Source organism: Nematostella vectensis, chromosome 5, assembly GCF_932526225.1.
Source record: "Nematostella vectensis chromosome 5, jaNemVect1.1, whole genome shotgun sequence".
In the NCBI taxonomy this organism is placed as follows: Eukaryota; Metazoa; Cnidaria; class Anthozoa; order Actiniaria; family Edwardsiidae; genus Nematostella; species Nematostella vectensis.
This window is the reverse complement of record NC_064038.1, coordinates 16,439,546-16,451,862: the sequence shown is the minus strand read 5'-3', so window position 1 is coordinate 16,451,862 and position 12,317 is coordinate 16,439,546. Positions and strand designations below refer to the sequence as shown.

At 35.8% G+C, this 12,317-nt stretch overlaps 6 non-coding genes across 6 annotated transcripts; all 6 read right to left on the bottom strand.

Moving 5' to 3' along the window:
* Nucleotides 1–1,058: 1,058 nt before the first annotated feature.
* Nucleotides 1,059–1,197, bottom strand: LOC125567107. The gene has a single exon (XR_007311631.1). It is a non-coding gene; the product is annotated as a U4 spliceosomal RNA (small nuclear RNA).
* Nucleotides 1,198–2,940: 1,743 nt separating this feature from the next.
* Nucleotides 2,941–3,079, bottom strand: LOC125567152. Its single transcript, XR_007311676.1, has one exon. It is a non-coding gene; the product is annotated as a U4 spliceosomal RNA (small nuclear RNA).
* A 1,739-nt stretch (nucleotides 3,080–4,818) lies between these two features.
* On the bottom strand, nucleotides 4,819–4,957 carry LOC125567123. Its single transcript, XR_007311646.1, has one exon. It is a non-coding gene; the product is annotated as a U4 spliceosomal RNA (small nuclear RNA).
* Nucleotides 4,958–8,407: 3,450 nt separating this feature from the next.
* On the bottom strand, nucleotides 8,408–8,546 carry LOC125567102. Its single transcript, XR_007311625.1, has one exon. It is a non-coding gene; the product is annotated as a U4 spliceosomal RNA (small nuclear RNA).
* Nucleotides 8,547–10,285: 1,739 nt separating this feature from the next.
* On the bottom strand, nucleotides 10,286–10,424 carry LOC125567128. The gene has a single exon (XR_007311652.1). It is a non-coding gene; the product is annotated as a U4 spliceosomal RNA (small nuclear RNA).
* A 1,274-nt stretch (nucleotides 10,425–11,698) lies between these two features.
* On the bottom strand, nucleotides 11,699–11,837 carry LOC125567162. The gene has a single exon (XR_007311686.1). It is a non-coding gene; the product is annotated as a U4 spliceosomal RNA (small nuclear RNA).
* Between the last annotated feature and the right edge of the window lie 480 nt (nucleotides 11,838–12,317).

Sequence of the window (12,317 nt, the reverse complement as noted above, 5' to 3'; positions counted from 1 at the left end):
ACTTTTATTCGAACCTTGGTTATTGCAGCCACAACGCAATGTACTAACCAGTATACGATCACGGCGAGATTGATTTGAGAAAAAGAAAAAATGACAAATAAATGGAAGCTTCATATGGAGTTCTAAGCTTTTTGCTTATGCTCTTAAACAAGGTACGAGTGCATACTCAGTATTAGGGCTTATAGAACAACATGAAGACAAACAAGTGAAGTTGAAAAAAAAAATGCCGTGACCAGAATTCGAACCTGAGTTATTGCGGCCAGAAAGGAGTGTACTAACCACTATACGATCACGGCGAGATTGATTTCAGATAGAGACAAAATAGCGAAAAAAAATGCAAGCTTTTTAATGAGTTTCAAGCAGTTTGCATATATCTAAATTTTAGTTCTAGAAAATGTACGATTCAATACTTAGTATTGTGGCTTACATGACAACACAAAGCAGCCAAACAAGTAAAGTTAAAATAAATAATGACATGACTATTATTTGAACCTGGGTTATTGCGGCCACAACGCAATGTTCTAACCCTCCCAAGTGACAAAGATTCTCTCAATCAATGTTGATCTGTTTCCGCCAAAAAAACTAATTGTATCTAAACCTTCTGTTCCAGTAAATTCAGAATGTTTCCGATCAAGCAAGTCAACAACGCACGGGTGTTTCGGGTTGCTTCTTATAGCCATTTTACCTAGTAACCTCATTTGAAACGAATATAAGGTAAACGGAATAGCCCAATAAAAGTTATTCGCCGCCTAACTCTCTTATTATTGCTTGCTGGAGCAAATTTTGCCGAAAGGAATTGGAGAGATAAAAGGTAGCTTTCCAAGGAGCTCTTAGCCGTTTGCTTATTTTGTAATTTCTTCTAAATAAGAACTGACTGCAAACGCATAATTGTGAAACATTCACATTAACTACCAAGAAAACGGTTATCTTGCATTCTTGAAAAAGAGCACGTTATGGTTTTTAATACATTGATTTTCACATATCAGAAAAGGCTCACACAAATAACCAGGCCTTTTCTACTAAAGATGTTCTATTTTGCATTTGTTTGTTAATGGTGGCCCTAAATAGGGCCCACAAAAATTGCAAAGCCGACTATGCTTCAAGTCGTCTCGCGGGGTATTGGGAAAAGTTTTCAATCAGCAATAACCGCGCCTCGGATGGACCTCATCAGCTACGGTAATGCCACTGCGCAAAGCTAGTCGTGATAAAGACGACTACAAGTTCCCTTTGGAATACAAATCTTGTCAATGTGGGACAAAAGAGAACCGAATTATTGAAATCTATGATTGACAAATGAATTAGAATATATTTGGCAGAAAAAAGAACTCTCAGGAGCAAACGTTGACTAAATGTGGTTCAATGTTTGGAAACAAGAAAAATGTGACAAAACTTTTCTTTATTTTCAAAATATTTGAAAACAAAGCAAAAATAACATGCCCCTACTCTGCGTGCGTTTGATTAAATCAAAGAAAATAAATTTTCAGGAAGGAGAAATCTAACTAAAATGAGAAAAATATAACATAAAAACTGCATTCTTTCAACTCATTCATTTCTACGCAGTCCAATTAATAAACATTTATCAAATTAAAATGAGGTAAAATAGACAAACCAGTAAGGTAGAAAAAGATGCCGTGACCAGGATTCGAACCTGGGTTATTGCGGCCACTACGTAATGTACTAACCACTATACGATCACAGCGAGATTGATTTCAGATAAAGAAAAAAATAACAAAAAAAATGCAAGCTTTCTAATGAGTTCTAGGCAGTTTGCATATATCTAAATATTAGTTTTAGAAAATGTACGATTCTATACTGAGTATTGTTGCTTACCTGACAACACAAAGCAGCCAAACAAGTAAAGTTTAAATAAAAAATGACATGACTTTTATTCGAACCTTGGTTATTGCAGCCACAACGCAATGCACTAACCAGTATACGATCACGGCGAGATTGATTTGAGAAAAAGAAAAAATGACAAATAAATGGAAGCTTCATATGGAGTTCTAAGCTTTTTGCTTATGCTCTTAAACAAGGTACGAGTGCATTCTCAGTATTAGGGCTTATAGAACAACATGAAGACAAACAAGTAAAGTTGAAAAAAAAAATGCCGTGACCAGAATTCGAACCTGAGTTATTGCGGCCAGAAAGGAGTGCACTAACCACTATACGATCACGGCGAGATTGATTTCAGATAGAGACAAAATAGCGAAAAAAACATGCAAGCCTTTCAATGAGTTCTAGGCAGTTTGCATATATCTAAATTTTAGTTCTAGAAAATGTACGATTCAATACTTAGTATTGTGGCTTACACGACAACACAAAGCAGCCAAACAAGTAAAGTTAAAATAAATAATGACATGACTATTATTTGAACCTGGGTTATTGCGGCCACAACGCAATGTTCTAACCCTCCCAAGTGACAAAGATTCTCTCAATCAATGTTGATCTGTTTCCGCCAAAAAAACTAATTGTATCTAAACCTTCTGTTCCAGTAAATTCAGAATGTTTCCGATCAAGCAAGTCAACAACGCACGGGTGTTTCGGGTTGCTTCTTATAGCCATTTTACCTAGTAACCTCATTTGAAACGAATATAAGGTAAACGGAATAGCCCAATAAAAGTTATTCGCCGCCTTACTCTCTTATTATTGCTTGCTGGAGCAAATTTTGCCGAAAGGAATTGGAGAGATAAAAGGTAGCTTTCCAAGGAGCTCGTAGCCGTTTGCTTATTTTGTAATTTCTTCTAAATAAGAACTGACTGCAAACGCATAATTGTGAAACATTCACATTAACTACCAAGAAAACGGTTATCTTGCATTCTTGAAAAAGAGCACGTTATGGTTTTTAATACATTGATTTTCACATATCAGAAAAGGCTCACACAAATAACCAGGCCTTTTCTACTAAAGATGTTCTATTTTGCATTTGTTTGTTAATGGTGGCCCTAAGCAGGGCCCACAAAAATTGCAAAGCCGACTATGTTTCAAGTCGTCTCGCGGGGTATTGGGAAAAGTTTTCAATAAGCAATAACCGCGCCTCGGATGGACCTCATCAGCTACGGTAATGTCACTGCGCAAAGCTAGCCGTGATAAAGACGACTACGAGTTCCCTTTAGAATACAAATCTTGTCAATGTGGGACAAAAGAGAACCGAATTATTGAAATCTATGATTGACAAATGAATTAGAATATCTTTGGCAGAAAAAAGAACTCTCAGGAGCAAACGTTGACTAAATGTGGTTCAATGTTTGGAAACAAGAAAAATGTGACAAAACGTTTCTTTATTTTCAAATTATTTGAAAACAAAGCAAAAATAACATGCCCCTACTCTGCGCGCGTTTGATTAAATCAAAGAAAATAAATTTTCAGGAAGGAGAAATCTAACTAAAATGAGAAGAATATAACATAAAAACTGCATTCTTTCAACTCATTCATTTCTACGCAGTCCAATTAATAAACATTTATCAAATTAAAATGAGGTAAAATAGACGAACCAGTAAGGTAGAAAAAGATGCCGTGACCAGGATTCGAACCTGGGTTATTGCGGCCACTACGTAATGTACTAACCACTATACGATCACGGCGAGATTGATTTCAGATGAAGAAAAAAATAACCAAATAAATGCAAGCTTTCTAATGAGTTCTAGGCAGTTTGCATATATCTAAATTTTAGTTTTAGAAAATGTACGATTCTATACTGAGTATTGTGGCTTACCTGACAACACAAAGCAGCCAAACAAGTAAAGTTAAAATAAAAAATGACATGACTTTTATTCGAACCTTGGTTATTGCAGCCACAACGCAATGTACTAACCAGTATACGATCACGGCGAGATTGATTTGAGATAAAGAAAAAATGACAAATAAATGGAAGCTTCATATGGAGTTCTAAGCTTTTTGCTTATGCTCTTAAACAAGGTACGAGTGCATACTCAGTATTAGGGCTTATAGAACAACATGAAGACAAACAAGTAAAGTTGAAAAAAAAATGCCGTGACCAGAATTCGAACCTGAGTTATTGCGGCCAGAAAGGCGTGTACTAACCACTATACGATCACGGCGAGATTGATTTCAGATAGAGACAAAATAGCGAAAAAAACATGCAAGCCTTTCAATGAGTTCTAGGCAGTTTGCATATATCTAAACTTTAGTTCTAGAAAATGTACGATTCAATACTTAGTATTGTGGCTTACATGACAACACAATGCAGCCAAACAAGTAAAGTTAAAATAAATAATGACATGACTATTATTTGAACCTGGGTTATTGCGGCCACAACGCAATGTTCTAACCCTCCCAAGTGACAAAGATTCTCTCAATCAATGTTGATCTGTTTCCGCAAAAAAGTAATTGTATATAAACCTTCTGTTCCAGTAAATTCAGAATGTTTCCGATCAAGCAAGTCAACAACGCACGGGATTTCGGGTTGCTTCTTATAGTCATTTTACCTAGTAACCACATTTGAAACGAATATAAGGTAAACGGAATAGCCCAATAAAAGTTATTCGCCGCCTAATTCTCTTATTATTGCTTGCTGGAGCAAATTTTGCCGAAAGGAATTGGAGAGATAAAAGGTAGCTTTCCAAAGAGCTCTTATCCGTTTGCTTATTTTGTAATTTCTTCTAAATAAGAACTGACTGCAAACGCATAATTGTGAAACATTCACATTAACTACCAAGAAAACGGTTATCTTGCATTCTTGAAAAAAAGCACGTTATGGTTTTTAATACATTGATTTTCACATTTCAGAAAAGGCTCACACAAATAACCAGGCCTTTTCTACTAAAGATGTTCTATTTTGCATTTGTTTGTTAATGGTGGCCCTAAATAGGGCCCACAAAAATTGCAAAGCTGACTATGCTTCAAGTCGTCTCGCGGGGTATTGGGAAAAGTTTTCAATCAGCAATAACCGCGCCTCGGATGGACCTCATCAGCTACGGTAATGCCACTGCGCAAAGCTAGCCGTGATAAAGACGACTACGAGTTCCCTTTGGAATACAAATCTTGTCAATGTGGGACAAAAGAGAACCGAATTATTGAAATCTATGATTGACAAATGAATTAGAATATCTTTGGCAGAAAAAAGAACTCTCAGGAGCAAACGTTGACTAAATGAGATTCAATGTTTGGAAACAAGAAAAATGTGACAAAACTTTTATTTATTTTCAAATTATTTGAAAAAAAAAGCAAAAATAACATGCCCCTACTCTGCGCGCGTTTGATTAAATCAAAGAAAATAAATTTTCAGGAAGGAGAAATCTAACTAAAATGGGAAGAATATAACATAAAAACTGCATTCTTTCAACTCATTCATTTCTACGCAGTCCAATTAATAAACATTTATCAAATTATAACGAGGTAGAATAGACGAACCAGTAAGGTAGAAAAAGATGCCGTGACCAGGATTCGAACCTTGGTTATTGCGGCCACTACGTAATGTACTAACCACTATACGATCACAGCGAGATTGATTTCAGATAAAGAAAAAAATAACTAAAAAATGCAAGCTTTCTAATGAGTTCTAGGCAGTTTGCATATATCTAAATATTAGTTTTAGAAAATGTACGATTCTATACTGAGTATTGTCGCTTACCTGACAACACAAAGCAGCCAAACAAGTAAAGTTTAAATAAAAAATGACATGACTTTTATTCGAACCTTGGTTATTGCAGCCACAACGCAATGTACTAACCAGTATACGATCACGGCGAGATTGATTTGAGATAAAGAAAAAATGACAAATAAATGGAAGCTTCATATGGAGTTCTAAGCTTTTTGCTTATGCTCTTAAACAAGGTACGAGTGCATACTCAGTATTAGGGCTTATAGAACAACATGAAGACAAACAAGTGAAGTTGAAAAAAAAATGCCGTGACCAGAATTCGAACCTGAGTTATTGCGGCCAGAAAGGAGTGTACTAACCACTATACGATCACGGCGAGATTGATTTCAGATAGAGACAAAATAGCGAAAAAAACATGCAAGCCTTTCAATGAGTTCTAGGCAGTTTGCATATATCTAAATTTTAGTTCTAGAAAATGTACGATTCAATACTTAGTATTGTGGCTTACACGACAACACAAAGCAGCCAAACAAGTAAAGTTAAAATAAATAATGACATGACTATTATTTGAACCTGGGTTATTGCGGCCACAACGCAATGTACTAACCAGTATACGATCACGGCGAGATTGATTTGAGATAAAGAAAAAATGACAAATAAATGGAAGCTTCATATGGAGTTCTAAGCTTTTTGCTTATGCTCTTAAACAAGGTACGAGTGCATACTCAGTATTAGGGCTTATAGAAAAACATGAAGACAAACAAGTAAAGTTGAAAAAAAAATGCCGTGACCAGAATTCGAACCTGAGTTATTGCGGCCAGAAAGGAGTGTACTAACCACTATACGATCACGGCGAGATTGATTTCAGATAGAGACAAAATAGCGAAAAAAACATGCAAGCCTTTCAATGAGTTCTAGGCAGTTTGCATATATCTAAATTTTAGTTCTAGAAAATGTACGATTCAATACTTAGTATTGTGGCTTACACGACAACACAAAGCAGCCAAACAAGTAAAGTTAAAATAAATAATGACATGACTATTATTTGAACCTGGGTTATTGCGGCCACAACGCAATGTTCTAACCCTCACAAGTGACAAAGATTCTCTCAATCAATGTTGATCTGTTTCCGCAAAAAAAACGAATTGTATCTAAACCTTCTGTTCCAGTAACCGAATTATTGAAATCTATGATTGACAAATGAATTAGAATATCTTTGGCAGAAAAAAGAACTCTCAGGAGCAAACGTTGACTAAATGTGGTTCAATGTTTGGAAACAAGAAAAATGTGACAAAACGTTTCTTTATTTTCAAATTATTTGAAAACAAAGCAAAAATAACATGCCCCTACTCTGCGCGCGTTTGATTAAATCAAAGAAAATAAATTTTCAGGAAGGAGAAATCTAACTAAAATGAGAAGAATATAACATAAAAACTGCATTCTTTCAACTCATTCATTTCTACGCAGTCCAATTAATAAACATTTATCAAATTATAACGAGGTAAAATAGACGAACCAGTAAGGTAGAAAAAGATGCCGTGACCAGGATTCGAACCTGGGTTATTGCGGCCACTACGTAATGTACTAACCACTATACGATCACAGCGAGATTGATTTCAGATAAAGAAAAAAATAACAAAAAAAATGCAAGCTTTCTAATGAGTTCTAGGCAGTTTGCATATATCTAAATATTAGTTTTAGAAAATGTACGATTCTATACTGAGTATTGTCGCTTACCTGACAACACAAAGCAGCCAAACAAGTAAAGTTTAAATAAAAAATGACATGACTTTTATTCGAACCTTGGTTATTGCAGCCACAACGCAATGTACTAACCAGTATACGATCACGGCGAGATTGATTTGAGATAAAGAAAAAATGACAAATAAATGGAAGCTTCATATGGAGTTCTAAGCTTTTTGCTTATGCTCTTAAACAAGGTACGAGTGCATACTCAGTATTAGGGCTTATAGAACAACATGAAGACAAACAAGTAAAGTTGAAAAAAAAAATGCCGTGACCAGAATTCGAACCTGAGTTATTGCGGCCAGAAAGGAGTGTACTAACCACTATACGATCACGGCGAGATTGATTTCAGATAGAGACAAAATAGCGAAAAAAACATGCAAGCCTTTCAATGAGTTCTAGGCAGTTTGCATATATCTAAATTTTAGTTCTAGAAAATGTAAGATTCAATACTTAGTATTGTGGCTTACACGACAACACAAAGCAGCCAAACAAGTAAAGTTAAAATAAATAATGACATGACTATTATTTGAACCTGGGTTATTGCGGCCACAACGCAATGTTCTAACCCTCACAAGTGACAAAGATTCTCTCAATCAATGTTGATCTGTTTCCGCAAAAAAAAACTAATTGTATCTAAACCTTCTGTTCCAGTAAATTCAGAATGTTTCCGATCAAGCAAGTCAACAACGCACGGGATTTCGGGCTGCTTCTTATAGTCATTTTACCTAGTAACCTCATTTGAAACGAATATAAGGTAAACGGAATAGCCCAATAAAAGTTATTCGCCGCCTAACTCTCTTATTATTGCTTGCTGGAGCAAATTTTGCCCAAAGGAATTGGAGAGATAAAAGGTAGCTTTCCAAGGAGCTCTTAGCCGTTTGCTTATTTTGTAATTTCTTCTAAATAAGAACTGACTGCAAACGCATAATTGTGAAACATTCTCATTAACTACCAAGAAAACGGTTATCTTGCATTCTTGAAAAAGAGCACGTTATGGTTTTTAATACATTGATTTTCACATATCAGAAAAGGCTCACACAAATAACCAGGCCTTTTCTACTAAAGATGTTCTATTTTGCATTTGTTTGTTAATGGTGGCCCTAAATAGGGCCCACAAAAATTGCAAAGCCGACTATGTTTCAAGTCGTCTCGCGGGGTATTGGGAAAAGTTTTCAATCAGCAATAACCGCGCCTCGGATGGACCTCATCAGCTACGGTAATGCCACTGCGCAAAGCTAGCCGTGATAAGGACGACTACGAGTTCCCTTTGGAATACAAATCTTGTCAATGTGGGACAAAAGAGAACCGAATTATTGAAATCTATGATTGACAAATGAATTAGAATATCTTTGGCAGAAAAAAGAACTCTCAGGAGCAAACGTTGACTAAATGTGGTTCAATGTTTGGAAACAAGAAAAATGTGACAAAACTTTTCTTTATTTTCAAATTATTTGAAAACAAAGCAAAAATAACATGCCCCTACTCTGCGCGCGTTTGATTAAATCAAAGAAAATAAATTTTCAGGAAGGAGAAATCTAACTAAAATGAGAAGAATATAACATAAAAACTGCATTCTTTCAACGCATTCATTTCTACGCAGTCCAATTAATAAACATTTATCAAATTATAACGAGGTAAAATAGACGAACCAGTAAGGTAGAAAAAGATGCCGTGACCAGGATTCGAACCTGGGTTATTGCGGCCACTACGTAATGTACTAACCACTATACGATCACAGCGAGATTGATTTCAGATAAAGAAAAAAATAACTAAAAAATGCAAGCTTTCTAATGAGTTCTAGGCAGTTTGCATATATCTAAATATTAGTTTTAGAAAATGTACGATTCTATACTGAGTATTGTCGCTTACCTGACAACACAAAGCAGCCAAACAAGTAAAGTTTAAATAAAAAATGACATGACTTTTATTCGAACCTTGGTTATTGCAGCCACAACGCAATGTACTAACCAGTATACGATCACGGCGAGATTGATTTGAGATAAAGAAAAAATGACAAATAAATGGAAGCTTCATATGGAGTTCTAAGCTTTTTGCTTATGCTCTTAAACAAGGTACGAGTGCATACTCAGTATTAGGGCTTATAGAACAACATGAAGACAAACAAGTGAAGTTGAAAAAAAAATGCCGTGACCAGAATTCGAACCTGAGTTATTGCGGCCAGAAAGGAGTGTACTAACCACTATACGATCACGGCGAGATTGATTTCAGATAGAGACAAAATAGCGAAAAAAACATGCAAGCCTTTCAATGAGTACTAGGCAGTTTGCATATATCTAAATTTTAGTTCTAGAAAATGTACGATTCAATACTTAGTATTGTGGCTTACACGACAACACAAAGCAGCCAAACAAGTAAAGTTAAAATAAATAATGACATGACTATTATTTGAACCTGGGTTATTGCGGCCACAACGCAATGTTCTAACCCTCACAAGTGACAAAGATTCTCTCAATCAATGTTGATCTGTTTCCGCAAAAAAACTAATTGTATCTAAACCTTCTGTTCCAGTAAATTCAGAATGTTTCCGATCAAGCAAGTCAACAACGCACGGGATTTCGGGCTGCTTCTTATAGTCATTTTACCTAGTAACCTCATTTGAAACGAATATAAGGTAAACGGAATAGCCCAATAAAAGTTATTCGCCGCCTAACTCTCTTATTATTGCTTGCTGGAGCAAATTTTGCACAAAGGAATTGGAGGGATAAAAGGTAGCTTTCCAAGGAGCTCTTAGCCGTTTGCTTATTTTGTAATTTATTCTAAATAAGAACTGACTGCAAACGCATAATTGTGAAACATTCTCATTAACTACCAAGAAAACGGTTATCTTGCATTCTTGAAAAAGAGCACGTTATGGTTTTTAATACATTGATTTTCACATATCAGAAAAGGCTCACACAAATAACCAGGCCTTTTCTATTAAAGATGTTCTATTTTGCATTTGTTTGTTAATGGTGGCCCTAAATAGGGCCCACAAAAATTGCAAAGCCGACTATGTTTCAAGTCGTCTCGCGGGGTATTGGGAAAAGTTTTCAATCAGCAATAACCGCGCCTCGGATGGACCTCATCAGATACGGTAATGCCACTGCGCAAAGCTAGCCGTGATAAGGACGACTACGAGTTCCCTTTGGAATACAAATCTGAGATTGATTTCAGATAAAGAAAAAAATAACAAAAAAAATGCAAGCTTTCTAATCAGTTCTAGGCAGTTTGCATATATCTAAATATTAGTTTTAGAAAATGTACGATTCTATACTGAGTATTGTCGCTTACCTGACAACACAAAGCAGCCAAACAAGTAAAGTTTAAATAAAAAATGACATGACTTTTATTCGAACCTTGGTTATTGCAGCCACAACGCAATGTACTAACCAGTATACGATCACGGCGAGATTGATTTGAGATAAAGAAAAAACGACAAATAAATGGAAGCTTCATATGGAGTTCTAAGCTTTTTGCTTATGCTCTTAAACAAGGTACGAGTGCATACTCAGTATTAGGGCTTATAGAACAACATGAAGACAAACAAGTGAAGTTGAAAAAAAAAATGCCGTGACCAGAATTCGAACCTGAGTTATTGCGGCCAGAAAGGAGTGTACTAACCACTATACGATCACGGCGAGATTGATTTCAGATAGAGACAAAATAGCGAAAAAAAATGCAAGCTTTTTAATGAGTTTGCATATGTCTAAATTTTAGTTCTAGAAAATGTACGATTCAATACTTAGTATTGTGGCTTACACGACAACACAAAGCAGCCAAACAAGTAAAGTTAAAATAAATAATTACATGACTATTATTTGAACCTGGGTTATTGCGGCCACAACGCAATGTTCTAACCCTCACAAGTGACAAAGATTCTCTCAATCAATGTTGATCTGTTTCCGCAAAAAAAACTAATTGTATCTAAACCTTCTGTTCCAGTAAATTCAGAATGCTTCCGATCAAGCAAGTCAACAACGCACGGGATTTCGGGCTGCTTCTTATAGTCATTTTACCTAGTAACCTCATTTGAAACGAATATAAGGTAAACGGAATAGCCCAATAAAAGTTATTCGCCGCCTAACTCTCTTATTTTTGCTTGCTGGAGCAAATTTTGCCCAAAGGAATTGGAGGGATAAAAGGTAGCTTTCCAAGGAGCTCTTAGCCGTTTGCTTATTTTGTAATTTCTTCTAAATAAGAACTGACTGCAAACGCATAATTGTGAAACATTCTCATTAACTACCAAGAAAACGGTTATCTTGCATTCTTGAAAAAGAGCACGTTATGGTTTTTAATACATTGATTTTCACATATCAGAAAAGGCTCGCACAAATGACCAGGCCTTTTCTACTAAAGATGTTCTATTTTGCATTTGTTTGTTAATGGTGGCCCTAAGTAGGGCCCACAAAAATTGCAAAGCCGACTATGTTTCAAGTCGTCTCGCGGGGTATTGAAAAAAGTTTTCAATCAGCAATAACCGCGCCTCGGATGGACCTCATCAGCTACGGTGATGTCACTGCGCAAAGCTAGCCGTGATAAAGACGACTACGAGTTCCCTTTAGAATACAAATCTTGTCAATGTGGGACAAAAGAGAAACGAATTATTGAAATCTATGATTCACAAATGAATTAGAATATCTTTGGCAGAAAAAAGAACTCTCAGGAGCAAACGTTGACTAAATGGGGTTCAATGTTTGGAAACAAGAAAAATGTGACAAAACTTTTCTTTATTTTCAAATTATTTGACAACAAAGCAAAAATAACATGCCCCTACTCTGCGCGCGTTTGATTAAATCAAAGAAAATAAATTTTCAGGAAGGAGAAATCTAACTAAAATGAGAAGAATATAACATAAAAACTGCATTCTTTCAACACATTCATTTCTACGCAGTCCAATTAATAAACATTTATCAAATTAAAATGAGGAAAAATAGACGAACCAGTAAGGTAGAAAAAGATGCCGTGACCAGGATTCCAACCTGGGTTATTGCGGCCACTACGTAATGTA